This window comes from Mauremys reevesii, linkage group 7 (genome assembly GCF_016161935.1).
Source record: "Mauremys reevesii isolate NIE-2019 linkage group 7, ASM1616193v1, whole genome shotgun sequence".
Taxonomy (NCBI): domain Eukaryota; kingdom Metazoa; phylum Chordata; order Testudines; family Geoemydidae; genus Mauremys; species Mauremys reevesii.
The window spans coordinates 38,242,657-38,268,980 of record NC_052629.1 but is presented as its reverse complement, the minus strand read 5'-3'; the positions used below and the strand labels follow the sequence as shown (position 1 = coordinate 38,268,980).

At 43.2% G+C, this 26,324-nt stretch overlaps 1 long non-coding RNA gene across 3 annotated transcripts in view; it reads left to right on the top strand.

Annotated features, from left to right (window-relative positions):
* The first annotated feature begins 1,222 nt into the window (after nt 1-1,222).
* Nucleotides 1,223-26,324, top strand: part of LOC120369392 — a 196,412-nt gene continuing 171,310 nt past the window's right edge. For all 3 annotated transcript variants that reach the window (XR_005583142.1, XR_005583140.1, XR_005583141.1), the window contains exon 1: nt 1,223-1,302. This is a non-coding gene — a long non-coding RNA (uncharacterized LOC120369392). The remainder of the gene's footprint in view (nt 1,303-26,324) is intronic.

Sequence of the window (26,324 nt, the reverse complement as noted above, 5' to 3'; positions counted from 1 at the left end):
AGATAACTGTGCATTATTTTTATTATTGAGTCTGCAAAAAAAATCCCCCAAACTCCCAAACCTTACATAAATAAATTACGATTTGGATGTATATATGTGCATATTATTTTACTAACTTTAGGAAAAATAAATAATTTTCAGAAGAAGTGTCAGTCATTCTGAGGCCACCAAAAATTAGCTGTTAGAATCTGTGCTTTATAACACTGTAAATGGTTTGTCAAGAAATACATTATAATACAAAATGGAATTTCTCATGTAGATTTACAATACAGTAAATTATGGTACAATACCTATGGGCCCCAAGTTCAGGCTTTGTGGTTGACTCTCTGTGTTGGCTTAGTCAATGTATAATAACTCTACAGCCTACTTAACTCACCCTTGGAATTTCCCCAGTATAGGGATGTATATCTTCTCCAGACGGCTCAGGCCTGGAGGAATCACCCTTATGCACCCCCCGAGAACAGGGACATGCTCAGGAAGGGGAAGAAAAAAGAGGTGTGATTAGAGCACTCTGTTTTCTCTGGCTATTCTGGGCTGGTGCAGTAGCCTATTGGGAATATGTTCAGAGAATCTCTTGAGGCCCCTTATAAAGGGGGTCAAATTCATATGGAAAGTGCAAAATTGCCTTAAAACTGCTCAGAATTATTGTGTTCAGACTTGTCTTGACTTTTAAATCTGAATGTATTCTGCTAAACAAGCTATCTTTGAAGAAAATTAGTTCATTAGTTTAAACATTCATAACTTTAATAATGGAATGAGGTGGAATTTGAGGTGCTGCCTAGTTTGAGCTGGAGTTAACTTTATATGATTTATCTTTGGAACTGCCTAGATATTGTGTTTGAGGTGGTCTAATGGGATGGGAGCCCCAAACTCCTAGTTCTGTTCTGATCTCCTCTCTTGATGGGTGTATTTTCAAATCTTCATAATCTTTGTTTCACAGCCTAATTTTTTCATATCTGCCAAAGCCTGTTTTTAATCATTATAATCTATTATATATCAAGGGTCTTATTTAAAAGTCCAGTTGTTTAACTTATTCCCTTGAATTATTCTCTAATGGAATGCCTGGGTACACTGATAAAGTGGGTTAGCAGGAGCTGGAACCCTGGAGGGAGCTGAGTTTTGCTGACTCACTGTGGCAGGTGCAGCTTGTTAACTCACACTGACTATAGGAATAGGCCTCTAACCAGATGACTTTAGTCTATGCTAATCTCAGGGGGGAACAGTTAAATTTGCAAAAGAGGTTTGATGGCTGTTCTGTTATGACTGTGTGGTAGCTCATTAAAGCTGGGTCTCAAGAAAAGGGTGAGTTTTGAATGTACACATCTGTCATTTTGGAACATGGTTTGGATATGCTACTTGCTCACATTCCCTCACTTTCATATGCAAACACTCCAAAAAAGAAAGTATTTTTGTTAGGAAAACTTATTTTTGTTACTCTTGTAACTCAAATTATTGCAAAGGATTTTGCTCAAAATTTCATCTTTGAACAGGGACCAAATATGGAAATTTCCACCCCAAACTGAATGAGTGTATGTGAGAAAAAATTACAATGGACAATTTGTTGTACCCTTCCTATAGTAGTAACTACTGACAACTGGTCGAGCCACACCTTTCATTTAGTCAGTCTATAGTGCAAGCACAATTATCAAAATGTCACTTATCTGAGCTTCCTCAAAACACAAATTTATATCCTACTCACAGCAGGGCTGTGTCCCCAGGCTTTGTTTAGGCTTATGATGAGAGTGTTTCTTATGGCTCATGGAAGCTGGATACAGCAGAGTCTGATAAGAGGAGTGAGCAGTAAGACAGCCCAGAAGAAGAGTAAAGAAATTCAGTTAAAAGCTTTAGTTAAATCTAGTTAATACCACAAACCCAGCTGGGGCTCCCACTTAGTCTATCAGCAATCCTTCCAGTTCCCCAGCAGTTCTAGAATTCACAAGGTAAACAGACCTTCCTTCATTCCAAAATATTTGTGTAAACAAAGTTAAGGTTTAATAGCTCTGTCTGATAATGATGGTGACAACTTTCTCAAGTTTCTAATTCTAGTTCTGATGAAGATGATGCCTTTTAATTTTTCTGTAAATCTTTGTGTAATCCCATCTTCTGTGGTTTTGATATCAATAGGAATTATGCCTAAATACTGCTCTTTCAGTATCACATTGTTCTTCTTTAGTGACCAGAATCAGCCCTGTTGGTTTTTGGTATATAAAGAACTGAAATGCTTTTTAAAAAAAGAAGTCCTGATGCTGCTGACCCTTACTCATGCATATAGGCACCAGGACCCTATTGGGACCAGATCTGATAGAGGCAGACTTTAAAAATTCAGATGAATACATTTAAATAGTACATTTGAAGATCATTCTCCCCATTAACTCATTTGCCTAAACTTGACTTCAGGCTGCATTTAGAGTTTCCATTATTCCTTTATATGACGGGGGTGTTTATACCCTTACCTGGTAAGTGGAGGAGGAGTTAATATGCTTAATAGAAAGGGGAAGGAAAATACCTTTAGTACCCTGAAGTGGTTTTACAGACTGTAAGCCCTGGGAGGGACTGACTACTGAGGTCTCATTAAGAAACCCATCTTTTTAACAGGAAGGCTTTATACCAGAGAGAGAATCCCTTGCTCTCAGAGAACAATATACTCTGTTTGCACCTAGGTCTGAGATGATGTTGCTCTGTTTTTGGACCCTGACTTTGATGGTGGCATTCTCTAGAGAGCCAGGGACACTTTGTATGCAATTGAAATTTGTCTAGGAACTGTAGCAATGAAGTGCTTGGAAGTTGGGAACGCTGAAGCTGAAGGAGTGCTTGTAAGGTGGGCTGTCAAGTCTGAGATCCCTGGTCTCAAATGTTTTTATTTGCTATGGGAGTATTTGCCCTTGCATATCTCTAGTTTTAAACCAAATTAAGTTGAGCTCCTTGTATAAATACTTAACAATTCCACCTATTCTGGATTCCAGCCCTTTCAGACTTTCCTTTTATGTAAAACATTACTGACTTCATTACATACACTATTATTCTATTTCATTACCTTCCCTGCCCCCCTGACATGTATCCAGGGCCCTCATCATTTAGAGCAGGATAGTACTTCTCTAGGAGGCATATCATTAAAGCTTAGGCAATCAGTTGGTACTGATGGTACAAATTAAGCTAGATTCCAATACCCTCAACCTTGGGAAACCAGGTGCATTCTCTTCCCTGAAGAATATCTCCTGTGTATTTCCTAAAGTTGCCCCTCAATTCTGCTCTCTTTAAATGGCAGTGTGGGAAAAAATAAGGTTGTAAAATAAATACAAATGCTGTAGATGTATGTTAAATTTAGCAACAGAGTATAATTAATTTTGAAGGTACTTTGCTACCTTGCCAAAGATAAAAAGGCTTTCTTTCACCATAATGCAGTTAATATTTTGTAAAGACTCAGAAGAGGAAATGTATTGAAAGGAGGTTAATTTTGCTATTATTGGGAATGCTTTTAGAAGAAGAACTGATGTACTGAATCCTTTAACAATTTCTGGTTTTGCTCAGTATCTTTAAGGGAAGCTTTTAAAACTGTTTTTGTTAAGTGTTTTTTTTTAATTACATTTTGGCTAAGCTAATGCAGATAATAGTGTTCAGACTGTTAAAATACTGATGATAAATAGCCTAGGTCTCTGGAGTACTCTGTCTTGCTTTGTTTAACCTGATCAGATGAAAACCAGGGATGTCAGGGAATAAAGGAATAACAATGCAACAATATAGCTGAAATAATTATTTTACAAAATCATGATTTGTAAATTAGTTACAGTTTTCTGGCCATATGGCATTGCATTTTTTGTGTGATGTACTTGGTTGCAGCCCCTGGAGATATTACTATAATTTTGTTATAGACATCCATATAATGTTGAGAGATTTTTCTGATGGTTAGAAGAGGGGACTAGTTGTCCGGACTCCTAGGTTATGTGTCCTGCCTGCCTCTCACTCACCCTGGGCAAGTCACATAAGCCTTTGTGTCTCCATTTAGCCATGTGTCTAAGAGGCGTACAAAGGATGTTACAATGTTTGTTTACCTTGGGCCAGTGACTAGCATTTTACTGATATGTTGTCTATTTGTAAAACATCATGTAGATCTTATGTTTCTATATAAATGCTTATCAATAATCCATGCTAAGAACTGTGAATTATTCTGAGATCCTTGATAAATGTGCTTTTAAGTGCAAAGAACTATAAATTCTACTCTTTTTTAAAATGTCATTTTAGAGTTATATTTTCAAATAAAGTCAAACTAAGCCACCCTACCTGAAAATCTGTGTTTTGAATCAGTGGTTGAATAATTTTTAGGTAAAAGTCTGAGGATAGTTATACATTTTTTTTGGATGTAATTAACACCAAGATGAATGCTAAAGAACCTTTGTAGAAATTATGAAATGTTGATATGTGATACTCTGTGCACAGAACCTAGTGGTTTGGATTTCTGGGCTATGGCTAATATTTATTGGTTCAGTTCATGGGCATTAATTGATAAAACTTGAAAACCCTAAAGACAAAACTGCTGCCTGATGGCATGTAGGATTTATAGAATTAAACCCAGCTTAGCTTCACATGGTTTCAACATGAAATAATAAACCAAGAGTCTCTTTCTCCAAGAAATCTGCTCCCCTTTCTCTGGGGGCCTCTGAGGTCTTCTGAGGTTAGTGTCTGGAAGTCTTAGGCATGCAACTAACCCTATTCCCAACATCATTAGTCTTCAGGATGGTTAATAGCAAGGCAAACTTGCTCCTCTTCATGGACTGGGGTACCCACCCTTCCCAGCCTGTGCCACCTCCAGTTCAGAAGGCAGAGTGAATGATTATCATCAGAACTATTATTAATTCGTAGACTAGCAGTAAATACAACATAAGGCTGTGATGGCGTGTATAACCCCTTCATCACTGGTGCAGGGTTTAAAGAGCTGTTGTGGACAAGGCTGGCAATCATGTTAAAAATGGAATAAGGGCTTAAAAGCAGGATGTTTGCAGCAGTTGCTGGGCAGCTGGGATAGAGCAGGTGGTCATAGAATCATAGAATATCAGGGTTGGAAGGGACCTCATGAGGTCATCTAGTCCAACCTCCTCCTCAAAGCAGGACCAATTCCCAACTAAATCATCCCAGCCAGGGCTTTGTCAAGCCTGACCTTAAAAACCTCTAAGGAAGGAGATTCCACCATCTCCCTAGGTAACCCGTTCCAGTGCTTCACCACCCTCCTAGTGAAAAAGTTTTTCCTAATATCCAACCTAAACCTCCCACACTGCAACTTGAGACCATTACTCCTTGTTCTGTCAGGTGGTGAGCTTACAGTTCCCGAAGGAGACTCCTGGAAGCTGTCAGGGGAACTGCCCTCAGGAAGGCCATTGACTAACTCCTCCTATGCTTGGTAAGATAGGTTCGGCAGGCCTTGAGGAGAACCAATTAGGTAGCTGGTACCATTACTCTTTACCCCTTTCTGGGTTAGGGAATCTGAGAATGTACAAAAGGGCCTAAGGGAGTGAGAGCCAAGAGCCCCATCAATACAATAGGACTGCTAAACACTAGTTGTGTCACAGAGACCTCTGCTTGGGCAGATGGATTTTTTCAATGTCCATCCAGTAGGAGGCACTTGTCAGCAGCCTAGGAACTATGACAGAGGCAAGCAGAAAGTGAATCCCAGAACTGTGAAGTTTTTATCTCCTCCTCTTTTTGGAGACATGGGATGAACACTTCAGTTTTTATAACTGAATGATTTTTTTATATGTTTGTGTAAAAAGTTCAAAGCATCTGTGATCGCTTCAGGGGGCAGAACTGCACTATTTTCCTATGTATATTCAACTAAAAATTGCAAAGAGAAATATTTATTTCCTCCTAGTGCCTTCTTGGCAGAAATGGGCCATTATTTTGGATATTCTACAGAAATCTTAGTTAAGGAGCACAAATAGAATAAAAGAATTATTAAAAAAATTCAGCAAAAATCATTTTTAATTTAAGTGAGCAGTAGCAGCTGGGATTCACAGGCATGCAGGATGGCTAAATTGGTAGAATAAGATGAACAAAGTGGCAGGTGAGCAACAAACTGTTGGGATAACGTAATAGGTACTTCTGTGACTAACTGCTATGTTATTTGCGGTGTTGGTACCAGGATAGGAGAGACCCAAGATGGGTGGATTCAGCTCTACCATTATCTTATGCTATTTTCTTTCCTTTTTTTGATCATGTCCTTTCTTTACTGAATAGCTGAATCTGAGGAAAATTGGTTTTCAAAATGGCATATATGCAGCTGTGGATGCAAGACCATTTCTAATTTGCCTGTGATTAATATAATGGCACATGTGAATTGAGCATTTTCACATGCGGCCTGACTGTTAGGCAATTATATTGCCATTTGTGAAGGCAAATGCCATTTTCTGCACTAGTCAAGGTAACTGAGTGTGAAAATCAGATGTGCATTTTTGGCATGTATGCATCCAAATATTTTCAGTTATTTTGAAGGTCGTCCCCCCCCCACCTCAGTCTTCTTCCTTGAGTTAGCCTTTTTTTCTTTTGCTGCTTACCTTCTTTTCAGTTGCTTTTCCTTCAGTTATTCTCTGAAGCTGAACTGTATATTTCAGCAGCAGTGCGTGCCCTGCAATGACTCCTTCATTCTGTGACATGGCTGAATAGAAGGCATGTCATGTAGGAATGATTTATTCTGTGTGAACATAATTCAGACTTCAGAAAATCCTAACATCTGTCAAGTTATCGAAGTGCTGCCTTTAACTCCTGGGCTAGAGTCGTTAGCTTGGTGATTTGGCTCAATCCTCTCACTTTGGCTGAGTATTAAAACATTTTCCAGTTCTCATTTCTCTCTGGCTCCCACTGTTGGTGGCAGAATGACTTGGTAGATACTGAAGACAGGTGGTACACAAAAAATAAAATATGCAGCATTGTGCTGGGGAAGGTTTCACCCCGCTCCCTCCACCCAATTTGTAGAATTTAGATGGCGTTGGGAGGGTTTGGTAGATTTGGGGGAGATTAAGGGGGAATTTGGGTAGTGTCTAGGAAACTAGAGAGACAGAAAGTGCATGAAGTAATATTTTTTTTATTGGACCATGTTCTGTTGGTGAAAGGGACAAGCTTTCGAGCTATTCAGAGCTCTTCTTCAGATCTGTGTAGCTCAAATACATGTCTCTTTCACCAACAGAAGTTGGTCCAACAAAAGATATTAATATCTCACCCACTTTGTCTCTCTAATATTCTGGGACCAACACAGCTGCAACAACACTGCAAGCATCTAAGAAACTAGGACAGTTAGTCATGCTAGTGTTGTTTTATTTGATTAGCTACTATAGCTTAGTTAAACATAAAAGGGATATTAATAACAGTGTACCAACAGTGGTATTGTTTGTATAAGCACTAGCAATATTGTACCATTATATAGTATAAACTTGTAGTTTTACTAAATTTGTAGGAACTGACCATATGGAATTGTTAGAAGCATTAAATATTGTGAACAGAAAAGATTATTGGTTATACAGTATTAGAATCTGTGCCACAGTCAAGATTTAATGGACACTGGACACAATGTATAAGTGAGGTGTCTCTCTCTCTCTCTTTCTCTCTCTCCTTTCCATTTTCTCCTTTGATCTCCCCTTAAGAAAGAAAAATCTTGCTTAATTAGGATCTAATGTTTCAATGGTAAAACTTACTTTTATATTCTTGTCTTACTAACGAGGCTAAGTGAGTAGGCAAGAACAGACACTGCATAGAATTATGCATTCTTCTTCGAGTGATTGCTCCTATGCATTCCAGTTAGGTATGCGCGCCGTGCGTGCACGGCTCTTTGGAAGATTTTTACCCTAGCAACTCCGGCGGGTCGGCCAGGCGCTCCCTGGAGTGGTGCCGCTATAGCGCTAGATATATACCCCAGCCGACCCGTCCGCTCCTCAGTTCCTTCTTACCGCCCGTGACGGCTGTTGGAACAGTGGAGTGCTCCTTTGACCTCCACATCCCTAGCTTATCTCTGGTTCTTGTTGTATTTAGTGTATATAGTTGGTTAAAATAGTTAGTTCAGTTAGTTGATTAGTGGATTTAGGGGAATCGGGGGGGGCTTAGCCCCTCTTTTTCCTGAACCGGTGCGGGCTCATGCCCAAGGCTCCGGGGTTGAAGCCCTGTTCGGCTTGCCAGCGGCCCATGCGGATTGGAGACCCTCACGACTCCTGCCTGCGCTGCTTAGGAGAGTCCCATCGTGCAGATGAGTGCCCTATTTGCAAGTCGTTCAAACCGAGGACAAAGAAAGAGAGAGACTTTCGATTAAAGCAGCTCTTGATGGAGTCGGCACTTAGCCCTACGGTGCCGTCTCCAGCAGCTCAGCAGTCCTCGTCGGTGCAGAGCGCACCAGCGGTCCCGAGCCGGTCCGGTACCGAGACTTTGAAAAAACAACAGCCGGCACCGGCGTCCCGGCACCGCTCCCTCTCTCCTGCGAGGAAGCGTAAGCCAGCACAGACGGCCTCCAAACCTCCTGCATCAGGACCGCTCACCCAGCACCGCCGGCACCCCCGGCACCGACTGTGGTGGTGCACAAACCGTGCACAGTACCGTCGACTCCGGCACAGCAAGAGCCATTGAGTCCGGTACCGCCCTGCTCCCCGGTGCAAGCCGTGGTTGAGCTGCCTCTCCCGTCGACGCCCGAGACTTTCTCGATGGCGAGAGAGCTGATAGAGCTCACAGAGCCGCCGTGTCTCCAGCCCCCGGCACCGCCGGTGCGTGCTGTGAGGTCAGTGGGCAAACCGGCCATCATGAGGCCTCCTTCCCCTGACAGACGGGATAGAAGGCATTCCAGGTCCCGGTCCCGATCCCAGAGACGTTCGCCTTCTCGCCGATCGAGATCCTGGCACCGGTCGCAATCCCGGTACCGTTCTCCATCTCGGCACCGGTCGCAGTCCCAGTACTGCTCCACATCGCGGTACCGGTCGCACTCCTGGAGACGATCCCGGTCCCAGTCACCTGACCGTCGGTACCGAAGAAGGTCTGGATCCCGGTACCGCTCGCGGTACCGGTCATCTCGCAGCCGCTCCCACCAACGTCAGTCGAGATCTTGGTCGACCTCCCGGCACCGGCACGGTCAATGGTCCCGTTCTCGCTCCCGGCACCGCGACGACCGGCACCGTTCCCCGGCACCGTCCAGGGACAGACAGGCGACATCGACGGCACAGTCCCACAGTGCCTCTGTCCCCCTGTGGCCTTCCCACCAGCCGTCAGTCTCCTCCCAAGCGGGCAGTGTGGGCGATCAACGCGCCGACCCCCAAGGGCAGGACCACGGCCCCCAACAATGGGGCTTCTGGACCCCCTGGGCCTACCACGAGGCTCAAGGGGTCCCCTTCACTCAGCGGCCCAGGACTTCCGACCACAGGGCGCCGGAAGCCATGGTCAGCGGACCTCCTCCATCACCATTGGTGGAGGAGCGCCGCCACCTGTAGTGGGAGAGCATCCCACAGACGCAGAGGCCTCGCAGCGTATAGACGAGCCCCCGCCGGAAGCCCTGACCCAGGGCCTGTCATCGTCTTCCTCACCAGATGAGGCGGTGGCAGGGGCGTCGACATCGGGCCCTCCACTGATTGACCTGCGGGCCCACCAGGAACTGCTTCGACAGGTGGCCCAGAGCATTAACCTTCCGGTCGAAGAGGTTGCTGAGGACGATGACCCGGTGACCACCATAATTGGAGCTGAGGCCCCGCTGCGGGTGGCCTTGCCCTTCATTTGGACCATACAAAGAAATGCCAATACGGTGTGGCAGTCACCGGCTTCCATCCCTCCCACTGCTCGAGGGGTGGAAAGGAAATACTCAGTTCCACCCAACGGGTATGAGTATTTATACACGCACCCAGCCCCGGACTCCTTAGTAGTGCAGTCCGTCAACAACCGGGAGCGGCATGGGCAGCCAGCTCCAGCGCTGAAATCAAAAGAAGCGCGGAGGATGGATCTGCTGGGCCAGAAGGTCTATTTGGCCGGTGGCCTCCAGCTAAGGATCGCCAATCAACTGGCTCTCCTCGGTTGCTACACGTACGATACCTTGGTGTCACTCTCAAAATTTGCAGAGCTGGTACCAACAGGCTCCCGACCCGAATTCTCAGCCCTTATTGAAGAGGGCAAGAAAGCCTCCCGGTCATTCCTCCAGGCCGCTCTGGACTCGGCAGACTCAGGAGCCAGAACTTTGGCCGCGGGAGTGACCATGAGGAGAATCTCCTGGCTGCAATCCTCCACCTTGCTGCCCGAGGTCCAGTACACTCTTCAGGACCTTCCTTTCGACACCAAGAGCCTCTTCTCTGAAAAAACGGACTCGAGGATTCAGACTCTCAAAGATGGCCAAATCGCCATACGTACCCTGGGCATGCACACGCCAGCTACCCAGCGGAGGTCCTTCCGGCAGCAGCCGTATCACCAGTTTAATCAGGTCAGGCCACGACCTGATAATAGGCGCAGAGGCAGGGTGAACCGCCGTAGACCGTCGGGCAACCGGGGTAATCAGTCCCAAGCCCCCTCCAAGCCCCCTCAGGGGCCTAAGCAAGCCTTTTGATGGGACGCCCGAGGACGGCCCATCAGTGTATTCACCAGATCCTTCCCCGTTATTTTTCGACCGTCTTTCCCACTTCCTCCTGGCGTGGTCCCAGATAACAACGGACAACTGGGTACTTCGCACGGTGGAGTATGGTTACCGCCTTCAGTTTGTTTCGCCCCCTCCCCGTCCCTCTTCAGGGACCCCTCTCACGAGCAATTCCTCCTGCAAGAGGTCGAGACTCTGTTGAGATTGGGTGCCATAGAGGAGGTGCTGAACGACATGCGAGGCAGGGGATTTAATTCCCGATATTTCCTAATCCCCAAGGCGAAGGGAGGTCTACGACCTATACTAGACCTCCGAGAGCTCAACAGATACCTACTCAAGCTCAAGTTTCGCATGGTAACCCTGGGGACCATGCGAAATTCCTTCCCTGGATCCGGGAGACTGGTTTGCCGCCCTCGACATGAAGGACGCATATTTCCATATCACGATTTACCCTCCTCATTGACGCTACCTGCGTTTCGTCGTCAACGACATGCACTACCAGTTTACGGTGCTACCCTTCGGCCTCTCCAAAGCACCGAGGGTCTTCACCAAGTGCATGGCAGTGGTTGCAGCAGCCCTCCGACGTCGTTGCATACATGTGTACCTGTATCTCGACGACTGGCTGGTCCGCGGACCATCCCGCCAACTGGTAGCACGTCAATTGGCCGAGATCCTAGCCCTGTTTCAGCACCTAGGACTCATGATAAATGCCGAGAAGTCCACTTTGACTCCATCACAGAGGGTGGAGTTCATCGGAGCGGTCCTGGATTCCAATTTGGCCAGGGCCTGCCTCCCTCGACCTCGGCACCAGACTATGGTTTCCTTCGTCCGGGACCTACAATCCTTTCCCATGACAACGGTGCGGTCCTGCCTCCGACTCCTGGGCCACATGGCGTCATGCACGTTTGTGACCAGGTACGCAAGGCTGCGTCTTCACACATTTCAAACTTGGCTTGCATTGGTGTACCACCCGCACTGCGACTCCATAGACATGGTAGTCACAGTCATGAAACCGACCCTCGATTCGCTCAACTGGTGGCTGGACCCAGAGGTCGTGTGTGCTGGAGTCCCATTCTGCCCTCCTCGCCCGTCGATCACCCTGACAACGGATGCCTCGGCATTGGGGTGGGGGGCACACCTCGGCGACCTACACACCCAGGGTCTCTGGTCGCCCCGAGAGCTCTCCCTCCATATCAATGTCAGGGAGCTGCGGGCGATCCGCTTGGCGTGTCAAACCTTCCACGCCCGTCTCCAAGGGCGATGTGTTGCTGTTTTCACGGACAACACGACGGCGATGTTTTATGTCAACAGACAGGGCGGGGCTCGCTCCTCCCTGCTTTGCATGGAAGCAATGCTCCTTTGGGACTTCTGCATAACCCACTCTATTCACCCGGTAGCGTCGTTTCTTCCGGGAGTGCAGAACACGCTGGCCGACCATCTCAGCAGGTCATTCCTCTCCCACGAGTGGTCCCTTTGTCCCGTTGTGGTGCACACAATTTTCCAAAGGTGGGGGTTTCCCCAAATAGACCTGTTTGCCTCCAAAGAGAACAGGAAATGCCACCAGTTCTGCTCTTACCAGGGTCGCTCCCAGGGCTCCCTATCGGATGCATTTTTCCGCTCCTGGACGGATCACCTGCTGTATGCCTTCCCTCCGTTCCCCCTCGTACACCGGGTGCTACTCAAGCTTCGGAGGGACAGGGCCCGCCTCATACTCGTCGCTCTGGCCTGGCCGAGACAGCACTGGTACACCCAGCTGCTCGAGCTCTCGGTACGAGATCCCATCCCTCTCCCCTTATGGCCGGACCTGATAACACAGGACTTCGGCAGGCTTCGCCACCTGGACCTGCAGTCCCTACATCTTACAGCTTGGTTCCTACGTGGCTGACCCGAGCGGAACGTGACTGCTCTGTGGCGGTGCAACAAGTCCTGATGGAAAGCAGGAAGCCTTCAACTCGAGCGACCTACTTTGTGAAGTGGAAGCGTTTCGCACTCTGGTGCGACCAGAAGGGTCTCAATCCTTTCACAGTCTCTATTCCTACGATCCTGGACTACCTCTGGTCTCTCAAGGAGCAAGGCCTCGCGGTCTCCTCCTTGAAGGTGCACCTGGCGGCAATCTCTGCCTTCCGACCTGGCGTAGGAGAACGGTCCATCTTTTTCAACCAGATGGTTTCCCGCTTCCTTAAGGGACTAGATCGCTTGTACCCGCCGATACGGCGACCTGCACCCTCTTGGGATTTGAACTTAGTTCTCGCTAAGCTTATGGGAGCCCCATTTGAGCCCTTGGCCACATGTTCCCTTCTTTATTTATCATGGAAAATGGCCTTTCTCATTGCTATAACATCAGCAAGATGAGTTTCCGAGCTGCACTCCCTAACGGCTGGTCCGCCGTATAACATCTTCCATGCGGACAAGGTACAGCTTCGGCCACACCCAGCCTTCCTCCCTAAGGTGGTGTTGGCCTTCCATTTGAACCAGGACATTTTCCTCCCGGTCTTTTTCCCGAAGCCGCACGCCTCAAGTCGTGCACAACAGCTTCACACCCTTGACGTCCTCAGGGCCCTCGCATTTTACATAGAGTGAACGAAACCCTTCCGGCGTTCGCCCCAGCTATTCGTAGCAGTTGCTGATCGCATGAAAGGCAATCCGATTTCCTCTCAGAGGATTTCCTCCTGGGTAACATCATGTATCCGGACATGTTACGAGCTTGCTCATGTGCCAGCTAGCTGCCTCACTGCTCATTCTACGAGGGTGCAAGCCTTGTCTGCCGCCTTCCTAGCTCATGTCCCCATCCAGGACATCTGTAGAGCGGCCACCTGGTCTTCTGTCCACACCTTCGCTTCTCACTACGCATTGGTGCAACAATCTAGAGACGATGCAGCCTTCGGCTCAGCAGTCTTGCACTCTGCCACGTCTCACTCCGACCCCACCGCCTAGGTAAGGCTTGGGAATCACCTAACTGGAATGCATAGGAGCAATCACTCGAAGAAGAAAAGACGGTTACTCACCGTTGTAACTGTTGTTCTTCGAGATGTGTTGCTCCTATCCATTCCAGACCCGCCCTCCTTCCCCACTGTCAGAATAGCCGGCAAGAAGGAACTGAGGAGCGGACGGGTCGGCTGGGGTATATATCTAGCGCTATAGCGGCGCCACTCCAGGGGGCGCCTGGCCGACCCGCCGGAGTTGCTAGGGTAAAAATCTTCCGAAGAGCCGTGCATGCGCGGCGCGCACACCTAACTGGAATGGATAGGAGCAACACATCTCGAAGAACAACAGTTACAACGGTGAGTAACCGTCTTTTTTGGCATGTGGCTTAAACTTAAAGCGAGAGAGCTTAAAATTTATCATATTTACCTGCAGTTGATCCCACCACAAGTGATTATAGGAGAATTGCAGGTGCCATTTGTAAACTGTAGATACAGGTTACTAGATTATCATCTTTCTGCATCCTATAAGCCAAATACTATCCTCGTTGGTGCAATGAAAGAGAAGGATGCTGTTATTGCACTTGCATCTTTGTCTGAAGCAGTAGTCCCCGACCTTTTTGTGGCCAGTAGCACATTCATGTTTTCAGAAGAGTGTGGCGGGCGCCAACAATTACTCACATACAGGGCCGGCTCCAGGCACCAGTGGAGCAAGCAGGCGCGGGGCCGTGACTTCTCTCCGGCTTAAGCCGTGGCCCCGCGCCGACGCCCGCAGTCTGCAGCCCCGGAGAAGCCAGAGAGAAGCCGCAGCCCCGCGCCTGCCAGGGACACAGAATGCCAGCGCCCGCAGACTGCAGCCCAGGAGTTCTCTGTCCCTGGCAGGTGCGGGGCCACGGCTTCTCTCCCCTGCTGGGCACTAGGTGGGTGCACATAAATGCCCCATGGCACCCACGGGCACTGTGTTGGGGACCACTGGTCTGAAGGAATCCAGACAGCCAGGACCATGGGGCGTATGGGTTGTGGGTGTATGGTGTAGTACATTAGTGCAGTGGCTCTCAACCTTTCCAGACTACTGTACCCTCTTCAGGAGTTTGATTTGTCTTGCATACCTAAGTTTCACCTCGCTTAAAAACTACTTGCTTACAAAATCAGACATAAAAATACAATAAAATACATAAAAATAGTGTTACGGCACACACTTACTAAACAATTAGTTACTTTCTCATTTTTACCATATAATTATAAAATCAATTGAAATATAAATATTGTACTTGCATTTTAGAGGATAGTAAATAGAGCAGTATAAATAAGTCATCTGAACGAAAATTTAATTTGTACTGATTTTGCTAGTGCTTTTTATGTAGCCTGTTGTAAAAATAGGCAAATAGATGAGTTGATTTCATTTGTTGACTATCCCACATGTGTGCACACACCCAACTATGGTCTGTGGTCCTCTCTTGTATTTCTAAGTTCCCTTTTAATAGTCCTTTTTTGAAAAAAAAAAGAGCAGATGACTCTTGAATAAATACTATACAAATCTAAATTTCTTGGTGGTTTGCCAGTAATAAACCACTCAACGTGTTCACATGATTTATGAAGTCAGCAGAAAACTCAAGAGAAATATAGCTTGATTATTTTCTCTGGGGACATCAATTATTAGTCTATATGTAAATATCAAGTACTTTCACAGAAGTAAGGCTACTTTAAATGAAGCCTCACAAATAGAGGAGCATTTCACTACTGAATGCTCTACATAAAGGCCCTGAATATTTTGGCTAAAATGGTGAAGGAGAAATATCACACCGGGAAACATCGAAGACTCTATCTAGATGAATTTCTACTTCATCTATTCTGCTGAACATACTAGAACAAAAGCCCATTGGATGATGTGGAAGCTGAAGGGATAATGATAAGCACCTAAACATGAAGCTATAAGCTGTCTGCAAGAGAGAGGAAGATCTCGATCATATGCTTATTTCATTATTCACATCAGGCTTCCAGAACAATATCGTTCTACACAGATTATTTTAAAAGTAAGCCATAATTATGAACTTCCTGTGAAAACAGTGGTACAAGTTTTGTAAAGGAGACAAGTCTTTATTAAATTGTAGTCCACATGCTAAAGCATTGTTTTCAGGTTATTTCTCAGGAATTTTAATTTCAAAGTTTCATATTACAATAAATTCTTGAAATATAAAGATTAAGTTATAATGCACTGATGTATATTAGATGATCTTATATAAGGCCTGTGATATTTCTCATTTTTTTTTCTATTTTTTTAAGTTGTACAGCAAGAAATCCTCAGTATGAATCAATCAGATTTCAGGTGGTAAAATTGCAAGTCACCTTGCTGCTGCTTTAAATCCATTTCCTAAGCCCCTCTCAAATTTCTTTGGCAGCTCCTCCGCTTGAATATGGGACCATGGAGATATTTAAGTCTTTATCTATCATAGTAGGCAGCTGTCTTAATTGAATCACCTTGTGGTCGTGTGAAAAATTTGTTGCTCTACTTCATTGCTTAGGTGAATGAATACTTCTTGTCTTGGATATTCTTTGTGATTTGATTAATCTTCTCCTAGATTTCTACATGGGCAAACTCTCCTCTTTGTGCAGTCATTCTGTTTGTGCAGGGGGCGATAGAGACCAGACAGAATGAACGTGTTCACATTTTATTTTGTACTGCGTCTGTATAAACTAAATAAACCATTTAGAATGCAGCAAACAGGTAGAAGTAGGCTCAGCATTGTATAAAAGAAAATATGAATTTACTGTTGATGGATGGGAGACGCTATCAGTACTAGCTCAAACCAGAGTGCAAGAATGAGCTATGCAAGCTCCTCTTACACATCTCTGCCAATGCACTGAAATCCTTACCTGAAACACCAGTCAGTCTTTTATGGGCAACTACTAATTACTCAGAGTTTTGCCAAATGGTATAGTGATTTTGTGACCTAGGCAAGCATCCCATTTCCTGATCATTATTACAATTTTTGGCCCAGTACCACCACATGGTCACTTGTCTGTTTCAAGTTGTTAGTACCTGTTAGTAAAGATTAACCTTTTAGTCCTGCTTAATATTAAATTAATTCATATATTACCTGTTCTCCTCAAATCTTTATGGTATTAGTAGAGAGTTTGTTTGAATTCTAAGGCTGTGAGTGAGTATTCAGGAATTTCATATGATTGAGTGCTGGGCTGTATATAATTATCTTCTGAGGAAAATAGATATGTAGGAAAAAGACCCCTCAGACTGATAAAGCATTTACAGAAGTATAGTATAAACCAGACTGGGTGATTGATAAGAGGTACTTATTGTTGCAAATGTTTTCTGCAATGCTTTTAACTCCATAAAAATTGCTGGTTATCACAGCTGTCAGGAATGATGACAGGATTAGAGATTCCTCATCAATTGGGTAAACTGAAGAAATTCAATCGGTTATTAGAAAAATTAAATACAAGGTACATTTTTAGCCATGGGCAAGTATTTTTCCCCCCAAAAAGGGGTTTCTTTGTTTCATAAAAAAACCTATAAAGAGACAGAGCTTTTGGGAATTATGTAGGGATTGCGAATTGTCACCATCCCACCAGCTATAGAGGAGAAAGACACGCAGGCTAGCTCTTTTCCTTCCATCATGAGTGGTAATATAGCTATTCTGTATTCTGGATAATGCTGTACTAATCTCACATGGTTAATCTTTGATTAAATAATTCCATTTGAGCCTGCTATTTGACAATCTCAGAACATTGTTAACTTTAAGTACACAACAAAGTGGACCCAGTTCCTGGGTCTCACAAGCTTCCACATCAACTGAGTGTGGGTATAAGCTAGTTACTCTTTCTACCTCTGGGTACATAGGACACACTCCCAGACTCAGGTCATTTATCTGATGTCCTTCCTTTGGGATATGGAATGCCAATGCCAAGGCACCCTGAAACCTGAAATCAGTGCTTGAGCTTTCCAAAACCTCTGGTTGCTTACACACGTGTGCCCTAGACAATGGCAACTCGGCTTCTACCTGATCCTGTTTGAGGTTAAAGTGGCAGGCAAGGAAGGAATATAGGCTCAGCAAAGGAATTTGTTAACCACAGGCAATTTACTCTTAAAAGTACTTGAGAGTTGCACATTATTGAAATTAAAATCCTGAGATGTGTCCTCTCCTAGTCTGATCTCATTCTTCCTATGAATCCAAGATTTGTCAGTGCTTCTGGCTGGAGAAAAGGCCATCCAGCACTTTCTCTTGAAAGGCCTTCTTACATTTTGTGATGGGTGGCCCCCTGGTTGTAAGTAAGGCATTTCCAGGCTTATGCAATCACAGTGTCATACAACTGTTTCCCACTTTGGTAGTTTCCCATCTCCCACAAAAGAAACAGCTCTTTTCTGAATCTCCAAAGCTCTCTCTACCTCTACCATGCCTCCTCTCCATCTGTATTTCTCCTTTTGTTCCCTGTTCCATACAACCATCAATTTCTCCTTGGCTTATTCCTGTCATCTTGTCCACATTTTCTGCTTTCAAAAAAACTCACTCACCTGTTTCATGATGGGTTCCAGGTACAATGATCCTACCTCCTCTTCTCATCATTCATTGTAAATATTCTGATTTTTGCTGTCATATCAGCTATGCTTAGAATGTACAAAGACTTTGTGTTCAGTGTATTATACACTGCTAGGTATAGGCCAGATCCTAAATCCACAGCAATGTTCCTATTGACTTAAATGGTGCGGAATGAGGGCCAATAACAGGCTGTAGGGTTGAACTGTTCTTTCCCCTAAACTTGGTGACATATTTTAAGTTGTGGTTTCTGTCACCTTTATTCAGAAAAATGGAAGGAATTGACTGTAATGGCACCGATTGAAAAATTGTTCTGGGGAGTCCAAGCCAAAATGACATTTTTTCTAAAACAATATCCCCCACCTAATTTTACTTTCTTATGAATTTCAAAATACACCAAGTGCTTTATATTTAAAAAGTGTGATATCACAAAACCTTTTCTTTTTGTTGTAGTATATAAGTGTTGCTTTATGATGACTGCATTTTGATCTTTAATTTCCTCTCTAAGAATGGCTGAGAAATATCATTACACTAGCAAAAGGATGTCTGTTTGCTGCTATATATTTTGTGATCCGATAATATTGTGTAACCTTTTTACATTCTAATTAGTCACGGCAGTAGCTTGGATTTATATTAGTAATTTTGCTTCAGTTAAGAATGATTTTGGTCAGTAGCTGATTAGCTGACTATGTGATCTACAGCTTGTATTTTAAGATCCTCTTACATCACTCTTACATCAGAGTTTTCATGTTTTGTATCTGTGACTGTCTGTGGAAGTGGTGTGGCTGTGAAACAGTAGGGGAGTTTAATAAGTCTGGAATTCCTTTTGGACATTATTGCCTTAATTTAAACCTTGGGTAATAAAACAAAACAAAACCTATTTTTAAGTTATGGGTTTACCATCTGTGCTTGTAGAATTGTGTTCTTTATGTATTATCTGCAAAATCAGCACTAGCTTGGATAATTTCTGAAGCATTGGCTTTGGCATGAAAGATGCCTTCAGTTCACAGTAAGATAAAGCTGCATAAGAGCTGTCATTCAGACGTCTTCCTGCTTTTGTGACCTCCTTTCTTCATTCGGCTATTATGGTAGGTGGTAATAGTATTAAGTTTTTCAAGATCACTCTAAGATCTGTATCTTGGTATCTTCCAAAATTAAAATTGAAACCTGTCATATAGGTTTCTGCTGGTGGGGACTAGATGGTTTAGGAGATTGGTGATGGGGACAAACTGACAATAGTTCATTGGTCTGATTTCTCATTTAAAGCTGTTACTAACAAAGATGATTGGTTTTGGAAAACCAAGAACTGACTTTATATGAATCTTGGTGCTTAATGAAAAACTTAATTCACTGTTACTGTGTGTGTGCTGTCTTTTTTGGGGGTGGATTGTCTGGTAACTGGGGGGGCACAAGATGGGAGAGAATGCTCAGTGAGCTCTTCTTTGTACACCTGCAAAGAAGCAGGGTACAGAAAGAGCCATGAATTCCCCTGAGTTCAAGACTATTTCAGTAGAGTGACGCTGCCAGCCCTAACTTCTTTTTAAGGATGGATGGAGAGTGGACAAAGGCACAGCCTTTTCCAAGTAAATGTAGTTGGCCTTATTGGATGACCTTCCCTTTCATTGTAGTTGACACTTGGGTGTCCTTCTCTATCATCATCTACCACTAATGACATTTTAATGTCAACATCTGATTTTATTTTTCAGTAAATATTCTCTTAATTTTCCATAGTTTTCTAGCAGATATTCTAGCTAGCAAGTTTACTGGTGGGAATATTTATGGAAAAACACATTTTAAGGGTGCTCTAGGATAACCTTTTTTCTCCTGCAGATTATTCACTCTACTGTTATTAAGACAAATCTTTTAAAAGATCTATAAAATGGATAATGTTTGCTCTTTTTAAACTGTACAGTAAACTAGTGCAACAAATTGAAAATAAATCATGGATGTTTGATATTTTTATATTCCAGGAAATTTCATGTATGAAAACCTCAAATTAACTGCTGTTGAGGAGATTATATGTAACAGGCACATGATTTGTGTTTTTGTTAAAATATACAAGTGCAGAAAGTTGAACTCATCAAAATTACTGAGTAGGGAGATAAATTGATATTATTTTGTAAACCCTATTAGACATTTTAGGATGATTACATTTGCTATATTGAAGTGAAGCCTCCCCACTACGGGAGGGGGGATGGGGAAGTCTTAATAGAATCTGACAAATTGACAAATTGAGCTGTTTCAGAAGTGTTAACCCACTTTAGGGATCTCATTCATATCCATCACAATTCAATATATCAAAAAGCTACAACAGGCAGTGCATGCCAACCAGCTGAGAAATACATCAATAGCTTATAAATGCACACACTCTTACATGGCTTACTATTATTAGAGTATTGGGGAGGAGAGTCATGCAGTGCATCTTTCCTCTAGTAGAAGGATAAGAAAAATTAAATTTTCAGTCTCTCTCTCTCTCTCTCTCTGTACACAATAACATTAAAATGTTCCTAATATAATACTAGTCCCTACCTCCTCCTTTCACCAGCAGTTTGTGGTCCAATAACCATTTTCAAGTCTAACTTTCCATTGAGAAAATTGAATTTGGTTAGCATTATCCATATGAAGTGAGCTAAATGTAGTCATTTCCACAAACTGCAGCTAGGATCACAGGGGACAATAAAGGAGGGAAGTTCAATTGCCATTTTCCCTATTTTCTCCATCCTTCTTTCCTTTCCATTTTCTCATCTCCCTTTCAAAGGAAATAGTTTGAAGCATTTTCCTTTTTGAAATACAGAAAAAGTAGCTAGTTTGTGGTCTTTCCTCCCATGCCTCCACCGTTCACACTATTTTTTGCCTTCTCTGTGACAATTCAGAAGGTCCATGGTCAGCTTCCCAGTGGGAGACTAATGGAGTTTCCTCTGCACTTCAAAAAGTACTCGCAGGAGGGCAGCAGTGCAGAATGAATTACCCCTCTGGTCCAACCTTCTGTACCAGCAGGGGGCTGTTAACTGTAAACAGGATTGGTCGTTTTACACAACTGCAGAATTCCAAATTAGCGTGACTTAGGCTTCTTTGCCACCCATTTTCTCACCAACCTAGATCTGATCAGCACAACTTCCCCTTGTCTTATTGCTCCTTTTACATCATTATCCTTACTGCACCCAGGATAAGGGGGTATGCCAGTGTGGCCAGGATGAAAGGAGATGTAGCTGGAACACCCTTGCACTCCCAGCTATTTTCAGCAGCTAGAACAGTCCTTTCTGACTGTGCTAGCCAAATGTAAATTAGAGTATCCTTGAGGCTACTCTCACTTATGCTACGAACAGTCCCAAGACTATGGAATGGCACACAGGCCATGTAAAGCCATCTTCTTCTCTAACAACAGTTCCATACCATACAGATTCAATGGAATTAAAAATCAGACCTGATGTGTAACTTCCACTATGATCTGTCAATTTGTCAATGATTTGTCAATTTAGTCCTTTTAAATATAACACCATGAGAGCATCAGGAAGGCAGTACCAGTTGACAGTACCAAATGAAATTCTAAATCTTTGTGTATACAAATTCTGAAAAGAAAAAAAAAAGCATACGTTATCTTTGACACTTAATTTTTAGAAACATATACTATTCTTGGCATTGCTCCCAGCAGAGTTCAAAAGTCACTACAATTTAAATCAATTTAAGGAATTACTTTAATCCTCAATGCTCTAGTATAATGAGTCCATTAGTATCTGTTACTATGTCAATAGGCAAAACAAACTCCAAGCACAACCAATTAATTTCACCAGCAAGAATATCTTCAAGAGAAAAATCAAGTGAACATATATCATTTATTGTGTGTCTGAGACAAGAGCCAATGTTTCAGACTTCTGATATTGCTGATATCTCATCTTTGACCATGTTAAATATAATCTGTCCTTTGAAACAGCTGATCTGTCTTGTTTGGTTCATGAAAGGGACTTGAAATGTATTTTACTGTATTATATTTAATAGCATCTTAAACTATACTTTGTTCGATTTGAGAGATCCTAAGCTATTCTACTGATTGTATACACAGTACGAGTGTGTGTGTGTGTGTGTGTGTGTATGTATGTATGTATGTGTATGTATATATATATATATGAATGGATTTTTTTCTCCCTTTTTCCATATTCAAAAAGTGTTAAAACAGAATTTTAAAGTTTATTTCATGTACACAAACTAATGAAATTACAGCAAAATTTATACTCTTAAATCACACCTAATTCTTACAATAAAGTTTTTGGTTTGAATACTCAAACAGATGAATTTGAAATTGGCTGTCTGTGAATATTCTGCTGTAATTGCTTAAAACATGCTGTTCTTGTGAACATTTCTGTCCACTCATTTGCTTGGTTAGTTGCAGGAAGTGAACCCAGGGATGTGAATTCAGCTGAAGCAAATCTATTTAAAAATTCAAACAAGTATTCCTAGAAAATGTGGTTTTCAGAATTCATTCAGTTCTATATGTGTAGCATTGAATATTGACGAAGGAAGAAGTCTTAAACATTTTCCCTGAGGCCTGAAGGTTTTAGTTACTTAGTTGATCTTAAAGGCTAGATGGTTGTGAGGGGATTGAAACAGAAATTTAATCATTTGGCTGTGAAATGCCAGCAGATTAATTGCAGAGTGAGTAATAAAATTCATGTATGGTTCTGATGCAATTTTTTTCCATACAAATCTAATGTTAATCTTTTTTGTCATATGGCAACTCAGCCTGGCTTCATGTTCACATCTCAAATCACACTCGGCCTTTTGGCTCGACCTTTGGACCACTACCAGATTGGGACGGGGAGGTAAATAAAAATAAAGCAAAATATATTTTACTGTATATTAATCTCATTTGTAGGTATTTTAAATCTTGCTAGATTTACAATATAGTGCCACCGTCTTCTAAATAATAGTGGTTTAGGCCATGTCTATACGTACAGTGCTGGAGCTGCACAGCTGTACTGATACAGCTGTTTTAATATATATTCTAGTAAGGTGTTCCACAATATCAGTTAGACTTCATTGAGGTTGCCTATGTTTTAATTAGAGCTGATCATTTGACGTGTTTTGAAGCTTTTTCTCATCAGAAAATGGGTTTAATCCCAACATTTTCCGGAGACTCAATTTTTGTGGGATTTTTCATTAGGAAAATCTAAAGGAAACAATTCATTAGAGTGGCTCAGCAACAGGGAGATAGTGCAGTGCATCATGGAAGATGTAGTCCAGCCACAAAGCTGGTCCCATAGGGGGAAAAGAGGTGATTAAGGGTGACCTGGAACTACAGCTTCCATGAGGTATTTTGGCAGCTCAAGCAGAGGCAGAAATTAACGTCATGTAGGGTTGACTGGAAAACAAGAATTCCATTTCACATTAAATGCTGACATTTTGTTTGTTCTGTAGTGGAATGAAAAGTAGACTCCTTGAATTTTTTGAGAGAGCGCCACCCAAAAATAGTCAATGTAAATGTTAGGGCACTTACCTGTGATATGGCAGATCAAGGTTCAAGTCCCTGCCTGATTCAGAGGGAGCTATAGAGTCAGCCACTCTCCTATTGGAGCTGTTTCACTTTGTAGAAATTCCTAAATATTCATTAGGAAAGGGTGTGTGTGTGTATGTATGTATGTATCTTCATAGCCTGGTGGCTGGGCATTCACCTGAGTTCTCGGAGACCAAGATTCAAGTCTTGCTCCAAATCAGGCAGGACTTGAACCTGGATTTCCTAGAAGAGTCCTGACTGAACTGTTAGCTGTTCCTCCCACTGCCCGCCCTCTCTCTCTCTCATTTGACTAGAAATTCCATCCAGGATCTGATGAAACTTTCTCAAAACGTATGTTTTCATGAAACATTTGGTTAAGAAATTCTCTGTCAGCTCCTTGTAAGGGAGAATGAGCCAACTCAGACCTACTTGGAAGTAATTAAATCCCTTGGTGACTAGTTGGCTGCTAATGAGCCTGCTAAAGGTTTACCAGGGCTCAGCTGGGTGTTTCCCAGAGACTGGAAGCTCCTGAGAAGAGGAGCTGCCAGAAGAGCTCATCAGAGCAAGGGACCTGGAAGGTATACTCTCAGGGACAAGAAACTCCCAGACAGTAGCAAGATAACCAGCCTGTCAGAAACTACACGCTACTCCAGAGCAGATCTGCAGTTCACTGGTTGCCACAGACCCCTGACTCTGGGGAATGATTCTCCGCACATAATGGCAAAAGGTCTGACTTCAGGGAAGGGTCCTTAGGTGACAGAACCTGCCCTCCAGCAAGTGGTGGACCCAGGTGGGAATGTATAAATTAAGACCAGTTCTGTCTCCCAGCTAAAATGCTGGGGTGAAGGTTTGTTAGTGTTTTCATTGGGCCTTTGGTTAATACATGATACCCCTCAGAAGGGGCATTCTTCTCTTTATAAGACCTTGTTGAACTTACTGATGACTCTAGGGGGAACTGAGGCAGAGAGCACCTCCAATGCCAGAGAATGCTACAGGACAGGTGCACCCTCTGACAATAACAATTGTATATATTCATAGAGCCATTTTACTGTGGCATAGTATTAGATGTTTTTAATTAGAGCACATTATGAAAAAAATAGTTATAACAGGAGCATTGCAAAAAAGTTACTTTATTTTTTTTGTTTGTGTGTAGGTACATGCTAACATATTAGTGCACAGATACTATGATGATGGACAGCACTATAAAACCGTAAACTAGGTTAACATGGTACATCTGGATATATATTCATGGGAGCAAACAGCAAGTAAAATGGTTAGAAATGAGCAATTTTGAGCTGACTACTTGAAAGTATGGAAAACAGATGCTTTCTGAATAGTGACATGCAAACCACTCATCAAATCTGGCTCTGCAGAGCAAGTTTCATACAAGCGTTTATTCTGTAGCTTAGTTATATCTGCAAAAAATAATATTGTCTTATAGTATAAGATGCAGGTGCTGACAACATGCTATTGCTAAACTGTTGATATGACAGTAATTCAGCTTTTCAGTTCAAAATGGTTATTAAATTCATGTCTATATATCATGCTACTATAACAACTTGTGTTCATCTAAAGAACAATGCTATGACTTTAAATCAAGTAGCTTAGGATCCTATATTCCAATCAGGAATACAACAGGCAATCCAGACAGGTTACCTTATTTTCCTCCACCACCTCCACTTATCCCCTATTTCACCCTTTTTTTTTTTTTTGGGGGGGTCTGCTTCCTTCATTGTATACATGCTGCCTCTGGAACCAGCTTGACAAGCTCAGGTTGTCATGCTGTCTGGAGTGACTCATGACTGTGAGTGTTGCCCTCAGGATGGCAAATGGGTGGTGTGTTTATATTTAGATTTCCCCAAGCCAGGAACAAATGTGAACTCTTCGATCACTGTAACAGTCTTATTGTGGAGTGTCAGACAGTCCCCTTAGACTCTCCAGTCTGTTTTACCACCCAAACAAACTGGATTAGTGATAAATGGTCATTTGTCTTACACCAAAAATTACACCATGTTCAGATTGCTTCTGGCCCAAGAGACCAGTCGCTTATCCCAGGTCAGTTGGTACCGTAGATCTTATACCAAAGAGAAGGCCTGTAGCCAATTCTGTAATAAAGGTTTATTAACTAGGAAAAAAGCAATGAGTTATTTACAGGTTAAAGCCAGCAAGTGTGTGTGTGTAATTTTCCTGTGGCTTCTATTTCCTTCAGCTTCCAAGTCGACAGGACAAACTTCCTTGCAGATAACATTTCCAAGATGTGATAGGGTCATTAGCAAATCCTTTGTATTGCGATGTTCCTTGAGGGCCCAACTGATTTTGATAGTCCTCCTGGATGGGCAGAGGTGGGGGACGATTCCTGTGCCTGGGTTCACAGGTTCAGAGCAAACATTTTATAAAGCAAAACTTACATGTTTCTTATAACATGGAACACCGACATTACAAGTGAGATTAATGCATCAAGCATTTCATAGATTCTGATCACTAAATACATTCTTATAAGAGTAATACCTATTTTGAGCAAAACTAGCATACAGGTGAGCTTGTCTGGTCTCCAGCTATAAGTTTGTTGGTTTTTGGCTAATTCCTGCAGCCTGGGCAAGAACTGGCATCTGGCCTGCCAGTGTCACACAGGTGTGGTGTGGATTGCTGCACCAAGACCAGCCATGCCTAGGACAGCCTCTGGTGGTGCTACAGAGGATCCTGCATGCATGCTGGACAGCTGCTCTTTTTGTATTGGGCTCCTTTGAGGTCTTATCAATTAGAATGCTGCTGATACAGAGGCCAACACCATTTAG